Below are 24,492 nucleotides of genomic sequence, written 5' to 3'. Positions count from 1 at the left end.
CAGAGATACATGATAAGATCCTGTCTGCAGCCACCACTAGGGGGAGCTCCCTGTATACAGAGATACATGATAAGATCCTGTCTGCAGTCACCACTAGGGGGGAGCTCACTGTATACAGAGATACATGATAAGATCCTGTCTGCAGCCACCACTAGGGGGAGCTCCCTGTATACAGAGATACATGATAAGATCCTGTCTGCAGCCACCACTAGGGGGAGCTCCCTGTATACAGAGATACATGATAAGATCCTGTCTGCAGCCACCACTAGGGGGAGCTCCCTGTATACAGAGATACATGATAAGATCCTGTCTGCAGCCACCACTAGGGGGAGCTCCCTGTATACAGAGATACATGATAAGATCCTGTCTGCAGCCACCACTAGAGGGAGCTCCCTGTATACAGAGATACATGATAAGATCCTGTCTGCAGTCACCACTAGGGGGAGCTCCCTGTATACAGAGATACATGATAAGATTCTGTCTGCAGCCACCACTAGAGGGAGCTCCCTGTATACAGAGATACATGATAAGATCCTGTCTGCAGTCACCACTAGGGGGAGCTCCCTGTATACAGAGATACATGATAAGATCCTGTCTGCAGCCACCACTAGGGGGAGCTCCCTGTATACAGAGATACATGATAAGATCCTGTCTGCAGCCACCACTAGGGGGAGCTCCCTGTATACAGAGATACATGATAAGACCCTGTCTGCAGCCACCACTAGGGGGAGCTCCCTGTATACAGAGATACATGATAAGATCCTGTCTGCAGCCACCACTAGGGGGAGCTCCCTGTATACAGAGATACATGATAAGATTCTGTCTGCAGTCACCACTAGAGGAAGCTCCCTGTATACAGAGAAACATGATAAGATCCTGTCTGCAGTCACCACTAGGGGGAGCTCCCTGTATACAGAGAAACATGATAAGATCCTGTCTGCAGCCTCCACTAGGGGGAGCTCCCTGTATACAGAGAAACATGATAAGATCCTTTCTGCAGCCCCCACTAGGGGGAGCTCCCTGTATACAGAGATACATGATAAGACCCTGTCTGCAGTCACCACTAGGGGGAGCTCCCTGTATACAGAGATACATGATAATATTCTGTCTGCAGCCACCACTAGGGGGAGCTCCCTGTATACAGAGATACATGATAAGATTCTGTCTGCAGCCACCACTAGGGGGAGCTCCCTGTATACAGAGATACATGATAAGATTCTGTCTGCAGCCACCACTAGGGGGAGCTCCCTGTATACAGAGATACATGATAAGATTCTGTCTGCAGCCACCACTAGGGGGAGCTTCCTGTATACAGAGATACATGATAAGATCCTGTCTGCAGCCACCACTAGGGGGAGCTCCCTGTATACAGAGACACATGATAAGATCCTGTCTGCAGCCACCACTAGGGGGAGCTCCCTGTATACAGAGATACATGATAAGATCCTGTCTGCAGTCACCACTAGGGGGAGCTCCCTGTATACAGAGATACATGATAAGATCCTGTCTGCAGTCACCACTAGGGGGAGCTCCCTGTATACAGAGATACATGATAGGATCCTGTCTGCAGCCACCACTAGGGGGAGCTCCCTGTATACAGAGATACATGATAAGATCCTGTCTGCAGCCACCACTAGGGGGAGCTCCCTGTATACAGAGATACATGATAAGATCCTGTCTGCAGCCACCGCTAGGGGGAGCTCCCTGTATACAGAGATACATGATAAGACCCTGTCTGCAGACACCACTAGGGGGAGCTCCCTGTATACAGAGACACATGATAAGATCCTGTCTGCAGCCACCACTAGGGAGAGCTCCCTGTATACAGAGATACATGATAAGATCCTGTCTGCAGCCACCACTAGGGGGAGCTCCCTGTATACAGAGATACATGATAAGATCCTGTCTGCAGCCACCATTAGGGGGAGCTCCCTGTATACAGAGATACATGATAAGACCCTGTCTGCAGCCACCACTAGGGGGAGCTCCCTGTATACAGAGATACATGATAAGATCCTGTCTGCAGCCACCACTAGGGGGAGCTCCCTGTATACAGAGATACATGATAAGATTCTGTCTGCAGTCACCACTAGGGGAAGCTCCCTGTATACAGAGAAACATGATAAGATCCTGTCTGCAGTCACCACTAGGGGGAGCTCCCTGTATACAGAGAAACATGATAAGATCCTGTCTGCAGCCTCCACTAGGGGGAGCTCCCTGTATACAGAGAAACATGATAAGATCCTGTCTGCAGCCCCCACTAGGGGGAACTCCCTGTATACAGAGATACATGATAAGACCCTGTCTGCAGTCACCACTAGGGGGAGCTCCCTGTATACACAGATACATGATAAGATCCTGTCTGCAGCCACCACTAGGGGGAGCTCCCTGTATACAGAGATACATGATAAGATTCTGTCTGCAGCCACCACTAGGGGGAGCTCCCTGTATACAGAGATACATGATAAGATCCTGTCTGCAGCCACCACTAGGGGGAGCTCCCTGTATACAGAGATACATGATAAGATCCTGTCTGCAGTCACCACTAGGGGGAGCTCCCTGTATACAGAGATACATGATAAGATCCTGTCTGCAGCCACCACTAGGGGGAGCTCCCTGTATACAGAGATACATGATAAGTGCCTGTCTGCAGTCACCACTAGGGGGAGCTCCCTGTATACAGAGATACATGATAAGATCCTGTCTGCAGTCACCGCTAGGGGGAGCTCCCTGTATACAGAGATACATGATAGGAGCCTGTCTGCAGTCACCACTAGGGGGAGCTCCCTGTATATAGAGATACATGATAAGATCCTGTCTGCAGTCACCACTAGGGGGAGCTCACTGTATACAGAGATACATGATAAGATCCTGTCTGCAGCCACCACTAGGGGGAGCTCCCTGTATACAGAGATACATGATAAGATCCTGTCTGCAGCCACCACTAGGGGGAGCTCCCTGTATACAGAGATACATGATAAGATCCTGTCTGCAGTCACCACTAGGGGGGAGCTCACTGTATACAGAGATACATGATAAGATCCTGTCTGCAGCCACCACTAGGGGGAGCTCCCTGTATACAGAGATACATGATAAGATCCTGTCTGCAGCCACCACTAGGGGGAGCTCCCTGTATACAGAGATACATGATAAGATCCTGTCTGCAGCCACCACTAGGGGGAGCTCCCTGTATACAGAGATACATGATAAGATCCTGTCTGCAGCCACCACTAGGGGGAGCTCCCTGTATACAGAGATACATGATAAGATCCTGTCTGCAGCCACCACTAGAGGGAGCTCCCTGTATACAGAGATACATGATAAGATCCTGTCTGCAGTCACCACTAGGGGGAGCTCCCTGTATACAGAGATACATGATAAGATTCTGTCTGCAGCCACCACTAGAGGGAGCTCCCTGTATACAGAGATACATGATAAGATCCTGTCTGCAGTCACCACTAGGGGGAGCTCCCTGTATACAGAGATACATGATAAGATCCTGTCTGCAGCCACCACTAGGGGGAGCTCCCTGTATACAGAGATACATGATAAGATCCTGTCTGCAGCCACAACTAGGGGGAGCTCCCTGTATACAGAGATACATGATAAGACCCTGTCTGCAGCCACCACTAGGGGGAGCTCCCTGTATACAGAGATACATGATAAGATCCTGTCTGCAGCCACCACTAGGGGGAGCTCCCTGTATACAGAGATACATGATAAGATTCTGTCTGCAGTCACCACTAGGGGAAGCTCCCTGTATACAGAGAAACATGATAAGATCCTGTCTGCAGTCACCACTAGGGGGAGCTCCCTGCATACAGAGAAACATGATAAGATCCTGTCTGCAGCCTCCACTAGGGGGAGCTCCTGTATACAGAGAAACATGATAAGATCCTTTCTGCAGCCCCCACTAGGGGGAGCTCCCTGTATACAGAGATACATGATAAGACCCTGTCTGCAGTCACCACTAGGGGGAGCTCCCTGTATACAGAGATACATGATAATATTCTGTCTGCAGCCACCACTAGGGCGAGCTCCCTGTATACAGAGATACATGATAAGATTCTGTCTGCAGCCACCACTAGGGGGAGCTCCCTGTATACAGAGATACATGATAAGATTCTGTCTGCAGCCACCACTAGGGGGAGCTCCCTGTATACAGAGATACATGATAAGATTCTGTCTGCAGCCACCACTAGGGGGAGCTTCCTGTATACAGAGATACATGATAAGATCCTGTCTGCAGCCACCACTAGGGGGAGCTCCCTGTATACAGAGATACATGATAAGATCCTGTCTGCAGTCACCACTAGGGGGAGCTCCCTGTATACAGAGAAACATGATAAGATCCTGTCTGCAGCCACCACTAGGGGGAGCTCCCTGTATACAGAGATACATGATAAGTGCCTGTCTGCAGTCACCACTAGGGGGAGCTCCCTGTATACAGAGATACATGATAAGATCCTGTCTGCAGTCACCGCTAGGGGGAGCTCCCTGTATACAGAGATACATGATAGGAGCCTGTCTGCAGTCACCACTAGGGGGAGCTCCCTGTATATAGAGATACATGATAAGATCCTGTCTGCAGCCACCACTAGGGGGAGCTCCCTGTATACAGAGATACATGATAAGATCCTGTCTGCAGTCACCACTAGGGGGAGCTCCCTGTATACAGAGATACATGATAAGATCCTGTCTGCAGCCACCACTAGGGGGAGCTCCCTGTATACAGAGATACATGATATGGTCCTGTCTGCAGCCACCACTAGGGGGAGCTCCCTGTATACAGAGATACATGATAAGATGCTGTCTGCAGCCACCACTATGGGGAGCTCCCTGTATACAGAGATACATGATAAGTGCCTGTCTGCAGTCACCACTAGGGGGAGCTCCCTGTATACAGAGATACATGATAAGATCCTGTCTGCAGTCACCGCTAGGGGGAGCTCCCTGTATACAGAGATACATGATAAGATTCTGTCTGCAGCCACCACTAGGGGGAGCTTCCTGTATACAGAGATACATGATAAGATCCTGTCTGCAGCCACCACTAGGGGGAGCTCCCTGTATACAGAGATACATGATAAGATCCTGTCTGCAGTCACCACTAGGGGGAGCTCCCTGTATACAGAGATACATGATAAGATCCTGTCTGCAGCCACCACTAGGGGGAGCTCCCTGTATACAGAGATACATGATAAGATTCTGTCTGCAGTCACCACTAGGGGAAGCTCCCTGTATACAGAGAAACATGATAAGATCCTGTCTGCAGTCACCACTAGGGGGAGCTCCCTGCATACAGAGAAACATGATAAGATCCTGTCTGCAGCCTCCACTAGGGGGAGCTCCCTGTATACAGAGAAACATGATAAGATCCTTTCTGCAGCCCCCACTAGGGGGAGCTCCCTGTATACAGAGATACATGATAAGACCCTGTCTGCAGTCACCACTAGGGGGAGCTCCCTGTATACAGAGATACATGATAATATTCTGTCTGCAGCCACCACTAGGGCGAGCTCCCTGTATACAGAGATACATGATAAGATTCTGTCTGCAGCCACCACTAGGGGGAGCTCCCTGTATACAGAGATACATGATAAGATTCTGTCTGCAGCCACCACTAGGGGGAGCTCCCTGTATACAGAGATACATGATAAGATTCTGTCTGCAGCCACCACTAGGGGGAGCTTCCTGTATACAGAGATACATGATAAGATCCTGTCTGCAGCCACCACTAGGGGGAGCTCCCTGTATACAGAGATACATGATAAGATCCTGTCTGCAGTCACCACTAGGGGGAGCTCCCTGTATACAGAGAAACATGATAAGATCCTGTCTGCAGCCACCACTAGGGGGAGCTCCCTGTATACAGAGATACATGATAAGTGCCTGTCTGCAGTCACCACTAGGGGGAGCTCCCTGTATACAGAGATACATGATAAGATCCTGTCTGCAGTCACCGCTAGGGGGAGCTCCCTGTATACAGAGATACATGATAGGAGCCTGTCTGCAGTCACCACTAGGGGGAGCTCCCTGTATATAGAGATACATGATAAGATCCTGTCTGCAGCCACCACTAGGGGGAGCTCCCTGTATACAGAGATACATGATAAGATCCTGTCTGCAGTCACCACTAGGGGGAGCTCCCTGTATACAGAGATACATGATAAGATCCTGTCTGCAGCCACCACTAGGGGGAGCTCCCTGTATACAGAGATACATGATATGGTCCTGTCTGCAGCCACCACTAGGGGGAGCTCCCTGTATACAGAGATACATGATAAGATGCTGTCTGCAGCCACCACTATGGGGAGCTCCCTGTATACAGAGATACATGATAAGTGCCTGTCTGCAGTCACCACTAGGGGGAGCTCCCTGTATACAGAGATACATGATAAGATCCTGTCTGCAGTCACCGCTAGGGGGAGCTCCCTGTATACAGAGATACATGATAAGATTCTGTCTGCAGCCACCACTAGGGGGAGCTTCCTGTATACAGAGATACATGATAAGATCCTGTCTGCAGCCACCACTAGGGGGAGCTCCCTGTATACAGAGATACATGATAAGATCCTGTCTGCAGTCACCACTAGGGGGAGCTCCCTGTATACAGAGATACATGATAAGATCCTGTCTGCAGCCACCACTAGGGGGAGCTCCCTGTATACAGAGATACATGATAAGTGCCTGTCTGCAGTCACCACTAGGGGGAGCTCCCTGTATACAGAGATACATGATAAGATCCTGTCTGCAGCCACCACTAGGGGGAGCTCCCTGTATACAGAGATACATGATAGGAGCCTGTCTGCAGCCACTACTAGGGGGAGCTCCCTGTATACAGAGATACATGATAAGATCCTGTCTGCAGTCACCACTAGGGGGAGCTCCCTGTATACAGAGATACATTATAAGATCCTGTCTGCAGCCACCACTAGGGGGAGCTCCCTGTATACAGAGATACATGATAAGTGCCTGTCTGCAGTCACCACTAGGGGGAGCTCCCTGTATACAGAGATACATGATAAGATCCTGTCTGCAGCCACCACTAGGGGAGCTCCCTGTATACAGAGATACATGATAAGTGCCTGTCTGCAGTCACCACTAGGGGGAGCTCCCTGTATACAGAGATACATGATAAGATCCTGTCTGCAGTCACCGCTAAGGGGAGCTCCCTGTATACAGAGATACATGATAGGAGCCTGTCTGCAGTCACCACTAGGGGGAGCTCCCTGTATATAGAGATACATGATAAGATCCTGTCTGCAGTCACCGCTAGGGGGAGCTCCCTGTATACAGAGATACATGATAGGAGCCTGTCTGCAGTCACCACTAGGGGGAGCTCCCTGTATATAGAGATACATGATAAGATCCTGTCTGCAGTCACCGCTAGGGGGAGCTCCCTGTATACAGAGATACATGATAAGATCCTGTCTGCAGTCACCACTAGGGGGGAGCTCACTGTATACAGAGATACATGATAAGATCCTGTCTGCAGCCACCACTAGGGGGAGCTCCCTGTATACAGAGATACATGATAAGATCCTGTCTGCAGCCACCATTAGGGGGAGCTCCCTGTATACAGAGATACATGATAAGATCCTGTCTGCAGCCACCACTAGGGGGAGCTCCCTGTATACAGAGATACATGATAAGATCCTGTCTGCAGCAACCACTAGGGGGAGCTCCCTGTATACAGAGATACATGATAAGATCCTGTCTGCAGCCACCACTAGGGGGAGCTCCCTGTATACAGAGATACATGATAAGATCCTGTCTGCAGCCACCACTAGAGGGAGCTCCCTGTATACAGAGATACATGATAAGATCCTGTCTGCAGTCACCACTAAGGGGAGCTCCCTGTATACAGAGATACATGATAAGATTCTGTCTGCAGCCACCACTAGAGGGAGCTCCCTGTATACAGAGATACATGATAAGATCCTGTCTGCAGTCACCACTAGGGGGAGCTCCCTGTATACAGAGATACATGATAAGATCCTGTCTGCAGCCACCACTAGGGGGAGCTCCCTGTATACAGAGATACATGATAAGATCCTGTCTGCAGCCACCACTAGGGGGAACTCCCTGTATACAGAGATACATGATAAGATCCTGTCTGCAGCCACCACTAGGGGGAGCTCCCTGTATGGAGAGATACATGATAAGATCCTGTCTGCAGCCACCACTAGGGGGAGCTCCCTGTATACAGAGATACATGATAAGATCCTGTCTGCAGCCACCACTAGGGGGAGCTCCCTGTATACAGAAATACATGATAAGATCCTGTCTGCAGCCACCACTAGAGGGAGCTCCCTGTATACAGAGATACATGATAAGATCCTGTCTGCAGTCACCACTAGGGGGAGCTCCCTGTATACAGAGATACATGATAAGATTCTGTCTGCAGCCACCACTAGAGGGAGCTCCCTGTATACAGAGATACATGATAAGATCCTGTCTGCAGTCACCACTAGGGGGAGCTCCCTGTATACAGAGATACATGATAAGATCCTGTCTGCAGTCACCGCTAGGGGGAGCTCCCTGTATACAGAGATACATGATAGGAGCCTGTCTGCAGTCACCACTAGGGGGAGCTCCCTGTATATAGAGATACATGATAAGATCCTGTCTGCAGTCACCACTAGGGGGGAGCTCACTGTATACAGAGATACATGATAAGATCCTGTCTGCAGCCACCACTAGGGGGAGCTCCCTGTATACAGAGATACATGATAACATCCTGTCTGCAGCCACCACTAGGGGGAGCTCCCTGTATACAGAGATACATGATAAGATTCTGTCTGCAGCCACCACTAGGGGGAGCTCCCTGTATACAGAGATACATGATAAGATTCTGTCTGCAGCCTCCACTAGGGGGAGCTCCCTGTATACAGAGATACATAAGATCCTGTCTGCAGCCACCACTAGGGGGAGCTCCCTGTATACAGAGATACATGATAAGATACTGTCTGCAGCCACCACTAGTGGGAGCTCCCTGTATACAGAGATACATGATAATATGCTGTCTGCAGCCACCACTAGGGGGAGCTCCCTGTATACAGAGACACATGATAAGATCCTGTCTGCAGCCACCACTAGGGGGAGCTCCCTGTATACAGAGATAGATGATAAGATCCTGTCTGCAGTCACCACTAGGGGGAGCTCCCTGTATACAGAGATACATGATAAGATTCTGTCTGCAGTCACCACTAGGAGGAGCTCCCTGTATACAGAGACACATGATAATATGCTGTCTGCAGCCACCACTAGGGGGAGCTCCCTGTATACAGAGATACATGATAAGATCCTGTCTGCAGCCACCACTAGGGGGAGCTCCCTGTATACAGAGATACATGATAAGATCCTGTCTGCAGTCACCACTAGGGGGAGCTCCCTGTATACAGAGATACATGATAAGATCCTGTCTGCAGCCACCACTAGGAGGAGCTCCCTGTATACAGAGACACATGATAAGATCCTGTCTGCAGCCACCACTAGGGGGAGCTCCCTGTATACAGAGATACATGATAAGATCCTGTCTGCAGCCACCACTAGGGGGAGCTCCCTGTATAAAGAGATACATGATAAGATCCTGTCTACAGCCACCACTAGGGGGAGCTCCCTGTATACAGAGATGCATGATAAGATCCTGTCTGCAGCCACCACTAGGGGGAGCTCCCTGTATACAGAGATACATGATAAGATCCTGTCTGCAGCCACCACTAGTGGGAGCTCCCTGTATACAGAGATACATGATAATATGCTGTCTGCAGCCACAACTAGGGGGAGCTCCCTGTATACAGAGATACATGATGAGATCCTGTCTGCAGCCACCACTAAGGGGAGCTCCCTGTATACAGAGATACATGATAAAATCCTGTCTGCAGCCACCACTAGGGGGAGCTCCCTGTATACAGAGATACATGATAAGATCCTGTCTGCAGCCTCCACTAGGGGGAGCTCCCGGTATACAGAGATACATAAGATCCTGTCTGCAGCCACCACTAGGGGGAGCTCCCTGTATACAGAGATACATGATAAGATCCTGTCTGCAGCCACCACTAAGGGGAGCTCCCTGTATACAGAGATACATGATGATATGCTGTCTGCAGCCACCACTAGGGGGAGCTCCCTGTATACAGAGATACATGATAAGATCCTGTATGCAGCCACCACTAGGGGGAGCTCCCTGTATACAGAGATACATGATAAGATCCTGTCTGCAGCCACCACTAGGGGGAGCTCCCTGTATACAGAGATACATGATAAGATCCTGTCTGCAGCCACCACTAGGGGGAGCTCCCTGTATACAGAGATACATGATAAGATCCTGTCTGCAGTCACCACTAAGGGGAGCTCCCTGTATACAGAGATACATATTAAGATTCTGTCTGCAGCCACCACTAGGGGGAGCTCCCTGTATACAGAGATACATGATAAGATCCTGTCTGCAGTCACCACTAGGGGGAGCTCCCTGTATACAGAGATACATGATAAGATCCTGTCTGCAGTCACCACTAGGGGGAGCTCCCTGTATACAGAGATACATGATAAGATTCTGTCTGCAGTCACCACTAGGGGGAGCTCCCTGTATACAGAGATACATGATAAGATTCTGTCTGCAGCCACCACTAGGAGGAGCTCCCTGTATACAGAGATACATGATAAGATCCTGTCTGCAGCCACCACTAGGAGGAGCTCCCTGTATACAGAGACACATGATAGGATCCTGTCTGCAGCCACCACTAGGGGGAGCTCCCTGCATACAGAGATACATGATAAGATCCTGTCTGCAGCCACCACTAGGGGGAGCTCCTGTATACAGAGATACATGATAAGATCCTGTCTGCAGTCACCACTAGGGGGAGCTCCCTGTATACAGAGATACATGATAAGATCCTGTCTGCAGTCACCACTAGGGGGAGCTCCCTGTATACAGAGATACATGATAAAATCCTGTCTGCAGTCACCACTAGGGGGAGCTCCCTGTATACAGAGTTACATGATAAGATCCTGTCTGCAGTCACCACTAGGGGGAGCTCCCTGTATACAGAGATACATGATAAGATCCTGTCTGCAGTCACCACTAGGGGGAGCTCCCTGTATACAGAGATACATGATACGATTCTGTCTGCAGCCACCACTAGGGGGAGCTCCCTGTATACAGAGATACATGATAAGATCCTGTCTGCAGTCACCACTAGGGGGAGCTCCCTGTATACAGAGATACATGATAAGATCCTGTCTGCAGCCACCACTAGGGGGAGCTCCCTGTATACAGAGATACATGATAAGGTCCTGTCTGCAGCCACCACTAGGGGGAGCTCCCTGTATACAGAGATACATGATAAGATGCTGTCTGCAGCCACCACTATGGGGAGCTCCCTGTATACAGAGATACATGATAGGATCCTGTCTGCAGCCACCACTAGGGGGAGCTCCCTGTATACAGAGATTCATGATAAGATCCTATCTGCAGCCACCACTAGGGGGAGCTCCCTGTATACAGAGATACATGATAAGATCCTGTCTGCAGCCACCACTAGGGGGAGCTCCCTGTATACAGAGATACATGATAAGATCCTGTCTGCAGTCACCACTAGGGGGAGCTCCCTGTATACAGAGATACATGATAAGATCCTGTCTGCAGCCACCACTAGGAGGAGCTCCCTGTATACAGAGATACATGATAAGATCCTGTCTGCAGCCACCACTAGGGGGATCTCCCTGTATACAGAGATACATGATAAGATCCTGTCTGCAGCCACCACTAGGAGGAGCTCCCTGTATAAAGAGATACATGATAAGATCCTGTCTGCAGCCACCACTAGGGGGAGCTCCCTATATACAGACATACATGATAAGATCCTGTCTGCAGCCACCTCTAGGGGGAGCGCCCTGTATACAGAAATACATGATAAGATTCTGTCTGCTGCCACCACTAGGGGGAGCTCCCTGTAAAAAGAGATACATGATAAGATCCTGTCTGCAGCCACCACTAGGGGGAGTGCCCTGTATACAGAGATACATGATAAGACATTGTCTGCAGCCACCATTAGGGGGAGCTCCCTGTATACAGAGATACATGATAAGATCCTGTCTGCAGCCACCACTAGGGTGAGTGCCCTGTATACAGAGATATATGATAAGATCCTGTCTGCAGCCACCACTAGGGGGAGCGCCCTGTATACAGAGATACATGATAAGATCCTGTCTGCAGCCACCACTAGGGGGAGCTCCCTGTATACAGAGATACATGATAAGATTCTGTCTGCAGCCACCACTAGGAGGAGCTCCCTGTATACAGAGATATATGATAAGATCCTGTCTGCAGCCACCACTAGGGGGAGCTCCCTGTATACAGAGATACATGATAAGATCCTGTGTGCAGCCACCACTACGGGGAGCTCCCTATATACAGAGATACATGATAAGATCCTGTCTGCAGTCACCACTAGGGGGAGCTCCCTGTATACAGAGATACATGATAAGATCCTGTCTGCAGCCACCACTAGGAGGAGCTCCCTGTATACAGAGATATATGATAAGATCCTGTCTGCAGCCACCACTAGGGGGAGCTCCCTGTATACAGAGATACATGATAAGATCCTGTCTGCAGCCACCACGAGGGGCGCTCCCTGTATACAGAGATATATGATAAGATCCTGTCTGCAGCCACCACTAGGGGGAGCTCCCTGTATATAGACATACATGATAAGATCCTGTCTGCAGCCACCACTAGGGGGAGCTCCCTGTATACAGAGATACATTATAAGATCCTGTCTGCAGCCACCACTAGGGGGAGCTCCCTGTATACAGAGATATATGATAAGATCCTGTCTGCAGCCACCACTAGGGGGAGCTCCCTGTATACAGAGATACATGATAAGATCCTGTCTGCAGCCACCACTAGGGGGAGCTCCCTGTATACAGAGATACATGATAAGATCCTGTCTGCAGCCACCACTAGGGGGAGCTCCCTTTATACAGAGATACATAATAAGATCCTGTCTGCAGCCACCACTAGGGGGATCTCCCTGTATACAGAAATACATGATAAGATCCTGTCTGCAGCCTCCACTTGGGGGAGCTCCTTGTATACAGAGATACATAAGATCCTGTCTGCAGCCACCACTAGGGGGAGCTCCATGTATACAGAGATACATGATAAGATCCTGTCTGCAGCCACCACTAGGAGGAGCTCCCTGTATACAGAGATACATGATAAGATCCTGTCTGCAGCCACCACTAGGGGGAGCTCCCTGTATACAGAGATACATGATAAGATCATGTCTGCAGCCACCACTAGGGGGAGCTCCCTGTATACAGAGATACATGATAAGATCCTGTCTGCAGCCACCACTAGGGGGAGCTCCCTGTATACAGAGATACATGATAATATGCTGTCTGCAGCCACCACTAGGGGGAGCTCCCTGTATACAGAGATACATAAGATCCTGTCTGCAGCCACCACTAGGGGGAGCTCCCTATATACAGAGATACATGATAAGATCTTGTCTGCAGCCACCACTGGGGGGAGCTCCCTGTATACAGAGATACATGATAAGATCCTTTCTGCAGCCACCACTAAGGGGAGCTCCCTGTATACAGAGATACATGATAAGATCCTGTCTGCAGCCACCACTAGGGGGAGCTCCCTGTATACAGAGATACATGATAAGATTCTGTCTGCAGCCTCCACTAGGGGGAGCTCCCTGTATACAGAGATACATAAGATCCTGTCTGCAGCCACCACTAGGGGGAGCTCCCTGTATACAGAGATACATGATAAGATCCTGTCTGCAGCCACCACTAGGGGGAGCTCCCTGTATACAGAGATACATGATAATATGCTGTCTGCAGCCACCACTAGGGGGAGCTCCCTGTATACAGAGACACATGATAAGATCCTGTCTGCAGCCACCACTAGGGGGAGCTCCCTGTATACAGAGATACATGATAAGATCCTGTCTGCAGTCACCACTAGGGGGAGCTCCCTGTATACAGAGATACATGATAAGATTCTGTCTGCAGTCACCACTAGGAGGAGCTCCCTGTATACAGAGACACATGATAATATGCTGTCTGCAGCCACCACTAGGGGGAGCTCCCTGTATACAGAGATACATGATAAGATCCTATCTGCAGCCACCACTAGGTGGAGCTCCCTATATACAGAGATACATGATAAGATCCTGTCTGCAGTCACCACTAGGGGGAGCTCCCTGTATACAGAGATACATGATAAGATCCTGTCTGCAGCCACCACTAGGAGGAGCTCCCTGTATACAGAGACACATGATAAGATCCTGTCTGCAGCCACCACTAGGGGGAGCTCCCTGTATACAGAGATACATGATAAGATCCTGTCTGCAGCCACCACTAGGGGGAGCTCCCTGTATAAAGAGATACATGATAAGATCCTGTCTGCAGCCACCACTAGGGGGAGCTCCCTGTATACAGAAATACATGATAAGATCCTGTCTGCAGCCATTACCAGGGGGAGCTCCCTGTATACAGAGATACATGATAAGATCCTGTCTGCAGCCACCACTAGTGGGAGCTCCCTGTATACAGAGATACATGATAATATGCTGTCTGCAGCCACCACTAGGGGGAGCTCCCTGTATACAGAGATACATGATGAGATCCTGTCTGCAGCCACCACTAAGGGGAGCTCCCTGTATACAGAGATACATGATAAGATCCTGTCTGCAGCCACCACTAGGGGGAGCTCCCTGTATACAGAGATACATGATAAGATCCTGTCTGCAGCCTCCGCTAGGGGGAGCTCCCTGTATACAGAGATACATAAGATCCTGTCTGCAGCCACCACTAGGGGGAGCTCCCTGTATACAGAGATACATGATAAGATCCTGTCTGCAGCCACCACTAAGGGGAGCTCCCTGTATACAGAGATACATGATGATATGCTGTCTGCAGCCACCACTAGGGGGAGCTCCCTGTATACAGAGATACATGATAAGATCCTGTCTGCAGCCACCACTAGGGGGAGCTCCCTGTATACAGAGATACATGATAAGATCCTGTCTGCAGTCACCGCTAAGGGGAGCTCCCTGTATACAGAGATACATGATAGGAGCCTGTCTGCAGTCACCACTAGGGGGAGCTCCCTGTATATAGAGATACATGATAAGATCCTGTCTGCAGTCACCACTAGGGGGAGCTCTCTGTATACAGAGATACATGATAAGATCCTGTCTGCAGCCACCACTAGGGGGAGCTCCCTGTATACAGAGATACATGATAAGATCCTGTCTGCAGCCACCAATAGGGGGAGCTTCCTGTATACAGAGATACATGATAAGATCCTGTCTGCAGCCACCACTAGGGGGAGCTCCCTGTATACAGAAATACATGATAAGATCCTGTCTGCAGTCACCACTAGGGGGAGCTCCCTGTATACAGAGATACATGATAAGATCCTGTCTGCAGCCACCACTAGGGGGAGCTCCCTGTATACAGAGATACATGATGAGATCCTGTCTGCAGCCACCACTAAGGGGAGCTCCCTGTATACAGAGATACATGATAAGATCCTGTCTGCAGCCACCACTAGGGGGAGCTCCCTGTATACAGAGATACATGATAAGATCCTGTCTGCAGCCTCCGCTAGGGGGAGCTCCCTGTATACAGAGATACATAAGATCCTGTCTGCAGCCACCACTAGGGGGAGCTCCCTGTATACAGAGATACATGATAAGATCCTGTCTGCAGCCACCACTAAGGGGAGCTCCCTGTATACAGAGATACATGATGATATGCTGTCTGCAGCCACCACTAGGGGGAGCTCCCTGTATACAGAGATACATGATAAGATCCTGTCTGCAGCCACCACTAGGGGGAGCTCCCTGTATACAGAGATACATGATAAGATCCTGTCTGCAGTCACCGCTAAGGGGAGCTCCCTGTATACAGAGATACATGATAGGAGCCTGTCTGCAGTCACCACTAGGGGGAGCTCCCTGTATATAGAGATACATGATAAGATCCTGTCTGCAGTCACCACTAGGGGGAGCTCTCTGTATACAGAGATACATGATAAGATCCTGTCTGCAGCCACCACTAGGGGGAGCTCCCTGTATACAGAGATACATGATAAGATCCTGTCTGCAGCCACCAATAGGGGGAGCTTCCTGTATACAGAGATACATGATAAGATCCTGTCTGCAGTCACCACTAGGGGGAGCTCCCTGTATACAGAGATACATGATATGATCCTGTCTGCAGCCACCACTAGGGGGGAGCTCACTGTATACAGAGATACATGATAAGATCCTGTCTGCAGCCACCACTAGGGGGAGCTCCCTGTATACAGAGATACATGATAACATCCTGTCTGCAGCCACCACTAGCGGGAGCTCCCTGTATACAGAGATACATGATAAGATTCTGTCTGCAGCCACCACTAGGGGGAGCTCCCTGTATACAGAGATACATGATAAGATTCTGTCTGCAGCCACCACTAGGGGGAGCTCCCTGTATACAGAGATACATGATAAGATCCTGTCTGCAGCCACCACTAGGGGGAGCTCCCTGTATACAGAGATACAGGATAAGATCCTGTCTGCAGCCACCACTAGGGGGAGCTCCCTGTATACAGAGATACATGATAAGATTCTGTCTGCAGCCACCACTAGGGGGAGCTCCCTGTATACAGAGATACATGATAAGATTCTGTCTGCAGCCACCACTAGGGGGAGCTCCCTGTATACAGAGATACATGATAAGATCCTGTCTGCAGCCACCACTAGGGGGAGCTCCCTGTATACAGAGATACATGATAAGATTCTGTCTGCAGCCACCACTAGGGGGAGCTCCCTGTATACAGAGATACATGATAAGATCCTGTCTGCAGCCACCACTAGGGGGAGCTCCCTGTATACAGAGATACATGATAAGATCCTGTCTGCAGCCACCACTAGGGGGAGCTCCCTGTATACAGAGATACATGATAAGATCCTGTCTGCAGCCACCACTAGGGGGAGCTCCCTGTATACAGAGATACATGATAAGATCCTGTCTGCAGCCACCACTAGGAGGAGCTCCCTGTATACAGAGATACATGATAAGATCCTGTCTGCAGCCACCACTAGGGGGAGCTCCCTGTATACAGAGATACATGATATGATCCTGTCTGCAGCCACCACTAGGGGGTAGCTCACTGTATACAGAGATACATGATAAGATCCTGTCTGCAGCCACCACTAGGGGGAGCTCCCTGTATACAGAGATACATGATAACATCCTGTCTGCAGCCACCACTAGGGGGAGCTCCCTGTATACAGAGATACATGATAAGATTCTGTCTGCAGCCACCACTAGGGGGAGCTCCCTGTATACAGAGATACATGATAAGATTCTGTCTGCAGCCACCACTAGGGGGAGCTCCCTGTATACAGAGATACATGATAAGATTCTGTCTGCAGCCACCACTAGGGGGAGCTCCCTGTATACAGAGATACATGATAAGATCCTGTCTGCAGCCACCACTAGGGGGAGCTCCCTGTATACAGAGATACAGGATAAGATCCTGTCTGCAGCCACCACTAGGGGGAGCTCCCTGTATACAGAGATACATGATAAGATTCTGTCTGCAGCCACCACTAGGGGGAGCTCCCTGTATACAGAGATACATGATAAGATTCTGTCTGCAGCCACCACTAGGGGGAGCTCCCTGTATACAGAGATACATGATAAGATCCTGTCTGCAGCCACCACTAGGGGGAGCTCCCTGTATACAGAGATACATGATAAGATTCTGTCTGCAGCCACCACTAGGGGGAGCTCCCTGTATACAGAGATACATGATAAGATCCTGTCTGCAGCCACCACTAGGGGGAGCTCCCTGTATACAGAGATACATGATAAGATCCTGTCTGCAGCCACCACTAGGGGGAGCTCCCTGTATACAGAGATACATGATAAGATCCTGTCTGCAGCCACCACTAGGGGGAGCTCCCTGTATACAGAGATACATGATAAGATCCTGTCTGCAGCCACCACTAGGAGGAGCTCCCTGTATACAGAGATACATGATAAGATCCTGTCTGCAGCCACCACTAGGGGGAGCTCCCTGTATACAGAGATACATGATATGATCCTGTCTGCAGCCACCACTAGGGGGTAGCTCACTGTATACAGAGATCCATGATAAGATCCTGTCTGCAGCCACCACTAGGGGGAGCTCCCTGTATACAGAGATACATGATAACATCCTGTCTGCAGCCACCACTAGGGGGAGCTCCCTGTATACAGAGATACATGATAAGATTCTGTCTGCAGCCACCACTAGGGGGAGCTCCCTGTATACAGAGATACATGATAAGATTCTGTCTGCAGCCACCACTAGGGGGAGCTCCCTGTATACAGAGATACATGATAAGATCCTGTCTGCAGCCACCACTAGGGGGAGCTCCCTGTATACAGAGATACAGGATAAGATCCTGTCTGCAGCCACCACTAGGGGGAGCTCCCTGTATACAGAGATACATGATAAGATTCTGTCTGCAGCCACCACTAGGGGGAGCTCCCTGTATACAGAGATACATGATAAGATTCTGTCTGCAGCCACCACTAGGGGTAGCTCCCTGTATACAGAGATACATGATAAGATCCTGTCTGCAGCCACCACTAGGGGGAGCTCCCTGTATACAGAGATACATGATAAGATTCTGTCTGCAGCCACCACTAGGGGGAGCTCCCTGTATACAGAGATACATGATAAGATCCTGTCTGCAGCCACCACTAGGGGGAGCTCCCTGTATACAGAGATACATGATAAGATCCTGTCTGCAGCCACCACTAGGGGGAGCTCCCTGTATACAGAGATACATGATAAGATCCTGTCTGCAGCCACCACTAGGGGGAGCTCCCTGTATACAGAGATACAGGATAAGATCCTGTCTGCAGCCACCACTAGGGGGAGCTCCCTGTATACAGAGATACATGATAAGATTCTGTCTGCAGCCACCACTAGGGGGAGCTCCCTGTATACAGAGATACATGATAAGATTCTGTCTGCAGCCACCACTAGGGGGAGCTCCCTGTATACAGAGATACATGATAAGATCCTGCCTGCAGCCACCACTAGGGGGAGCTCCCTGTATACAGAGATACATGATAAGATCCTGTCTGCAGTCACCACTAGGGGAAGCTCCCTATATACACAGATACATGATAAGATTCTGTCTGCAGTCACCACTAGGGGGAGCACCCTGTATACAGAGATACATGATAAGATCCTGTCTGCAGCCACCACTAGGGCGAGCTCCCTGTATACAGAGATACATGATAAGATCCTGTCTGCAGCCACCACTAGGGGGAGCTATTTGTGCACTGTGGTGTTATTGAATTTGATGTGTAAATATTATATTATCTGTAATCCGTAGAATGTCTTCAGGTAAGTTCTAGAATGAAGAAGTGCAGGAAATGTCAGGATTCAGCTTTGACCTTTGTGTACACCCCCAATGAGTCACAGATTTAACTTTAACTCCTTCACTACCATTGACCACCATAAATTAACATTTTAATCTTTGCATTGTACCAGATAACTAGGGGGGGATACACATTAACCCTGCAATTGACGTATGCCCTGTGGCCCCTCCAGTTAGGAGGGAAGTAGTGGTGCTGGGGCCCTCTGGTGGCGGCCGGCGGCACTGCCTCCCTCCAGTCTGCGCTGCCTGGGCTGAGTGCATGGACTTCTGGCTGCAGAAGAGGAAGGATCTGGAGAGCGGGGTCTGCACACATCCCCCCATTATATGCGGAGTCCTGGGGGCTGCAGACAGGACACAGAGAGTGGGGGGCGAGGATTAACCCCAAACAGTACAGCTGCTAATGGGAGTTATAGGGAATCCTATAAGTGATCTATAAGGTCATTTAGGGATCTATTGAGCTGAATCTAGGGGCACTGGCTGTTTAGGGACCTGCTGCTCTGGGGTGTGGATAGTAGAGTGTATAGAGCAGTGTATATATATATATATATATATATATGAGGGTCTCTGCAGGGTATATAGGGTCCGGGGTGCGCTCGAGTCTTTATAGCGCCCTGTAGGGAGAGATTGTGTATAGGGGGGAGGGCATTTGTGAGGATATAGGGTCATCGCCCCCTGGAGCCCTATGCGGGGTGTGTGGGGAGCAGGGGTCGGTCATTGATCCCCCCAGTGTTATACCAGCTGTGATAGATCGCACAGTGAGTGGGAGTCCAGAACATCGGGGGTCCACGCATCTCTTCTGGGGGTGTCCGAGCTCCTGCACACAGCCCTGGATCGTGGTCACTAGGATTTAAGGACTCGGGAATCCCAGGACAAGTTACACTGCACGTCTCCAACATTCAGGCTGACAGCAGGTGAGTGCCGCAGATACGGCCAGTGTGAACGATCGCTGATGTAGCAGAGTGCCGCAGATACGGCCAGTGTGAACGATCGCTGATGTAGCAGAGTGCCGCAGATACGGCCAGTGTGAACGATCGCTGATGTAGCAGAGTGCCGCAGATACGGCCAGTGTGAATGATCGCTGATGTAGCAGAGTGCCGCAGATACGGCCAGTGTGAACGATCGCTGATGTAGCAGAGTGCCGCAGATACCGCCAGTGTGAACGATCGCTGATGTAGCAAAGTGCCGCAGATACGGCCAGTGTGAACGATCGCTGATGTAGCAGAGTGCCGCAGATACGGCCAGTGTGAACGATCGCTGATGTAGCAGAGTGCCGCAGATACGGCCAGTGTGAACGATCGCTGATGTAGCAGAGTGCCGCAGATACGGCCAGTGTGAACGATCGCTGATGTAGCAGAGCTGGAGATGTCATATTAACGGCTGAGTGCAGATAATGCTAAAATATATCTTTGTACCGTGTTAGCCAGTAGAGATAAAAAAATGTTTAAAAGAACTGAAACCACTGAGGACTTCAGTTCTTTTAAACAATTTTTTACAGATAATGTGCAAGATACCAGCTGCAGTCCTATGTAACACCACAGATAACACAGTGATATCTCTGAGTACAGATAATGTGCAAGATACCAGTTGCAGTCCTATGTAACACCACAGATAACATAGTGATATCTCTCTGAGTACAGATAATGTAGTAGATGTCACCTGCAGTCCTATGTAACACCGCAGATAACACAGTGATATATCTGAGTACAGATAATGTGCAAGATACCAGTTGCAGTCCTATGTAACACCACAGATAACATAGTGATATCTCTCTGAGTACAGATAATGTAGTAGATGTCACCTGCAGTCCTATGTAACACCACAGATAACACAGTGATATCTCTCTGAGTACAGATAATGTAGTAGATGTCACCTGCAGTCCTATGTAACACCACAGATAACACAGTGATATCTCTCTGAGTACAGATAATGTAGAAGATACCACCTGCAGTCCTATGTAACACCACAGATAACACAGTGATATCTCTGAGTACAGATAATGTAGTAGATGTCACCTGCAGTCCTATGTAACACCACAGATAACACAGTGATATCTCTCTGAGTACAGATAATGTAGTAGATGTCACCTGCAGTCCCATGTAACACCACAGATAACACAGTGCTATCTCTCTGAGTACAGATAATGTAGTAGATGTCACCTGCAGTCCCATGTAACACCACATATAACACAGTGATATCTCTGAGTACAGATAATGTAGTAGAGATCACCTGCAGTCCTATGTAACACCACAGATAACACAATGATAACTATCTGAGTACAGATAATGTAGTAGATGTCACCTGCAGTCCTATGTAACACCACAGATAACACAGTGATGTCTCTCTGAGTACAGATAATCTAGTAGATATTGTCTGCAGTCCCATGTAACACCACAGATACCACAGTGATATCTCTGAATACAGATAATGTAAAGAATTGTAACTCGCAGTCCTATGTAACAAAACATATAATAGCTGTGATGTGCCTTCATTCTATATATATATACCATGATTACATATGCAGAGTAGGATTGTTTAAGTTCTGCAGCCTCAGAGCTGCGCTCAAGATGCCCGCTGTTCATCCATCATTGGAACAAGTCAATTACACCCTAATTATAATCAGTGAGATACAGAAGAAATCCCTGAGTTTTATTATTATTATTATTATTTTATTATTATATTTATTATTAATATTATTATTATTATTTTATTATTATATTTATTATTATTATTATTATTATTTATTATTATAGCGCCATTTATTCCGTGGCGCTTTACATGTGATAAGGGTGTACATAATAGGGACAAGTACAACAATCATAAACAATACAAGGTTCACCTTTGATGATTTTGCTGTAATGACACTCAGTGTGATCTTACGTGAGTGCACGTTACTGACAGGACTCTCCAACTCCACTCCCTTTACACAGGTCCTGTTTGCAAAACTTTGGTAAAGTGAGATATGAGGTGTCTTGGTTATGAATCTTGTGGTGTGGTCACATCTCTCTTGTCTTGGTTACGTCACTTGTGAGTTGGTCATGTCTCTTGGGTACATCTCTTTACTTGGTCAAGTCCCTCTTGTCTTGGTCATGACTTTCTTGTCTTGATCACATTTCTTGGGTCCTGGTCACAACTGACTGATTTGGTCATGCCTATCTTGTATTGGTCAAGTTTCTCGGGTCTTGGCCATGTCTCTGATCTTGGTCATGTCTCTCTTGTCTTGGTCATGTCTCTTGTCTTGGTCATGTCTCTTGTCTTGGTCATGTCTCTTGTCTTGATCACGTCTCTCTGGTATTGATCACATCTTGTTTTTGGTCACCTCTCTTTGGTCTTGGTCACATCTCTTGGGTCTTGGTCACATCTCTTTGGTCTTGGTCACATCTCTTGGGTCTTGGTCACATCTCTTGGGTCTTGGTCACATCTCTTGGGTCTTGGTCACATCTCTTTGGTTTTGGTCACATCTCTTTGGTCTTGATCACATCTCTTTGGTCTTGGTCACATCTCTTTGGTCTTGGTCACATCTCTTTGGTTTTGGTCACATCTCTTTGGTTTTGGTCATATCTCTTAGGTCTTGGTCACATCTCTTGGGTCTTGGTCACATCTCTTGGGTCTTGGTCACATCTCTTGGGTCTTGGTCACATCTCTCAGGTCTTGGTCATGTCTCTCATGTTTTGATCACATTTCTTGGATCTTGATTACTTCTCTCAGCTCATGTTCATGACTCTCGAGTTTTGGTCACATCTCTTAAAGCTTGGTCACATTTTTCAGTTTATTTCCAGCCCACCTTACGAAGCTGTTTGGTGTTTGTATCTACTAGTTCATCTCTATTAGGGTACTGTTTGTTGGTTTGATATAAATTCACTTGTGTATTCCTTGTCTCTCATGTCTTGGTCACATCTCTTGGATCTTGGTCATGTCTCTCTTGCCTTGGTTACATCTTTCAGGTCCTGGTCACATCTCTCCTATCTTAGTCATGTCTGTTTTGCCTTGGTCGCGTCTCTCTTACCTTGATCATGTCTCGTTTCTTATTCATGTCTTGGTCACATCTCTTGGGTCTTTATCATCATTCTTTGGTCTTGATCACATCTCTCGGGTTTTTGTCTTGACTGTATTCTCTAATCACATCCTGGATCTCGGTCACATCTTTCAGGCTTTGCACGTGTCTGTCTTGTCACTTCTCTTGGATCTTTAGTCATATGTCTCTTGTTTTGATCATGTTTCTTCTGTCTTGGTCATTCTTCTCAGGTTTTGGTCACATCTATCAGGATTTTGTTCACATTCCTCTAGTCTTGTTCATGTCTCTTTTGTCTTGGTCAGTACCCTCTTGTCTTGGTCAATACTCTTATGATTTGGTCACGTTTCTTGGATCTTGCTTACATCTCTTAGGTCTTTCCTTTTGTGATGAATATGGTATATCCATACATGCTAGTCCACCTGCCAATCATACATATTTCCATATATCCATACCTGCATCTAGAGGTCACCCTATTCAGGATAGAAATCCAATACCTGCATTTTGGACGAAATGGTAGCGGGTGAAAGTTAATTACAGTAAGGAAGAAGCCCCTGAGCCGAGCAAGATCCCTGGTGACAATAGCAATTCAGCTAGGGAAGTAGACGGGCGATTGCTGTACTCAGAGAAACTTCAAAGGGGACCTGAAGACAGACTGGCACCCGTGTAAAAATTATTAAATTGGGGTGTACGTAGCTCCCACAAATATGGCAGACACGTAACGCACGGACGCATGTAAAATATATTTTGCCTTAATTAAGGGACATGCATATTAGCCCATAATTAATAACTAGCCGCTGAAAGACAATAGACACATCATGATTCCTAGATATGGATAGATAAAATCATAATAGGAGACATGATAGTAATATCTTCCACATGAGATGCTTAGAGGTGGAGATATGAGGAAAACTGTAATTTCATAATTCTCTGGAACCTGAAGACACATCCCATATCCAGCCCTGTCATAGGTCACCGGTATGTGGGAGGTACATGGATTATTAAAAACCAAAGCAGACATTT

At 48.5% G+C, this 24,492-nt stretch overlaps 1 protein-coding gene and 1 long non-coding RNA gene across 2 annotated transcripts in view; one reads left to right on the top strand and one right to left on the bottom strand.

Annotated features, from left to right (window-relative positions):
• LOC142290839 (uncharacterized) overlaps nt 1-24,492 on the bottom strand; it is a 260,413-nt gene that overhangs the window by 190,564 nt on the left and 45,357 nt on the right. The gene's annotated exons all lie outside the window — the stretch shown is intronic.
• CASR (calcium sensing receptor) overlaps nt 19,711-24,492 on the top strand; it is a 220,895-nt gene continuing 216,113 nt past the window's right edge. Inside the window, exon 1 of the mRNA XM_075334868.1 lies at nt 19,711-20,371. The gene's annotated coding sequence lies outside the window, so the exon portion shown is untranslated. The remainder of the gene's footprint in view (nt 20,372-24,492) is intronic.

The sequence above is a fragment of the Anomaloglossus baeobatrachus genome, chromosome 2 (genome assembly GCF_048569485.1).
Source record: "Anomaloglossus baeobatrachus isolate aAnoBae1 chromosome 2, aAnoBae1.hap1, whole genome shotgun sequence".
In the NCBI taxonomy this organism is placed as follows: Eukaryota; Metazoa; Chordata; class Amphibia; order Anura; family Aromobatidae; genus Anomaloglossus; species Anomaloglossus baeobatrachus.
Note: the sequence above shows the minus strand (reverse complement) of the source record. Positions and strands in the feature narration are given on the sequence as shown.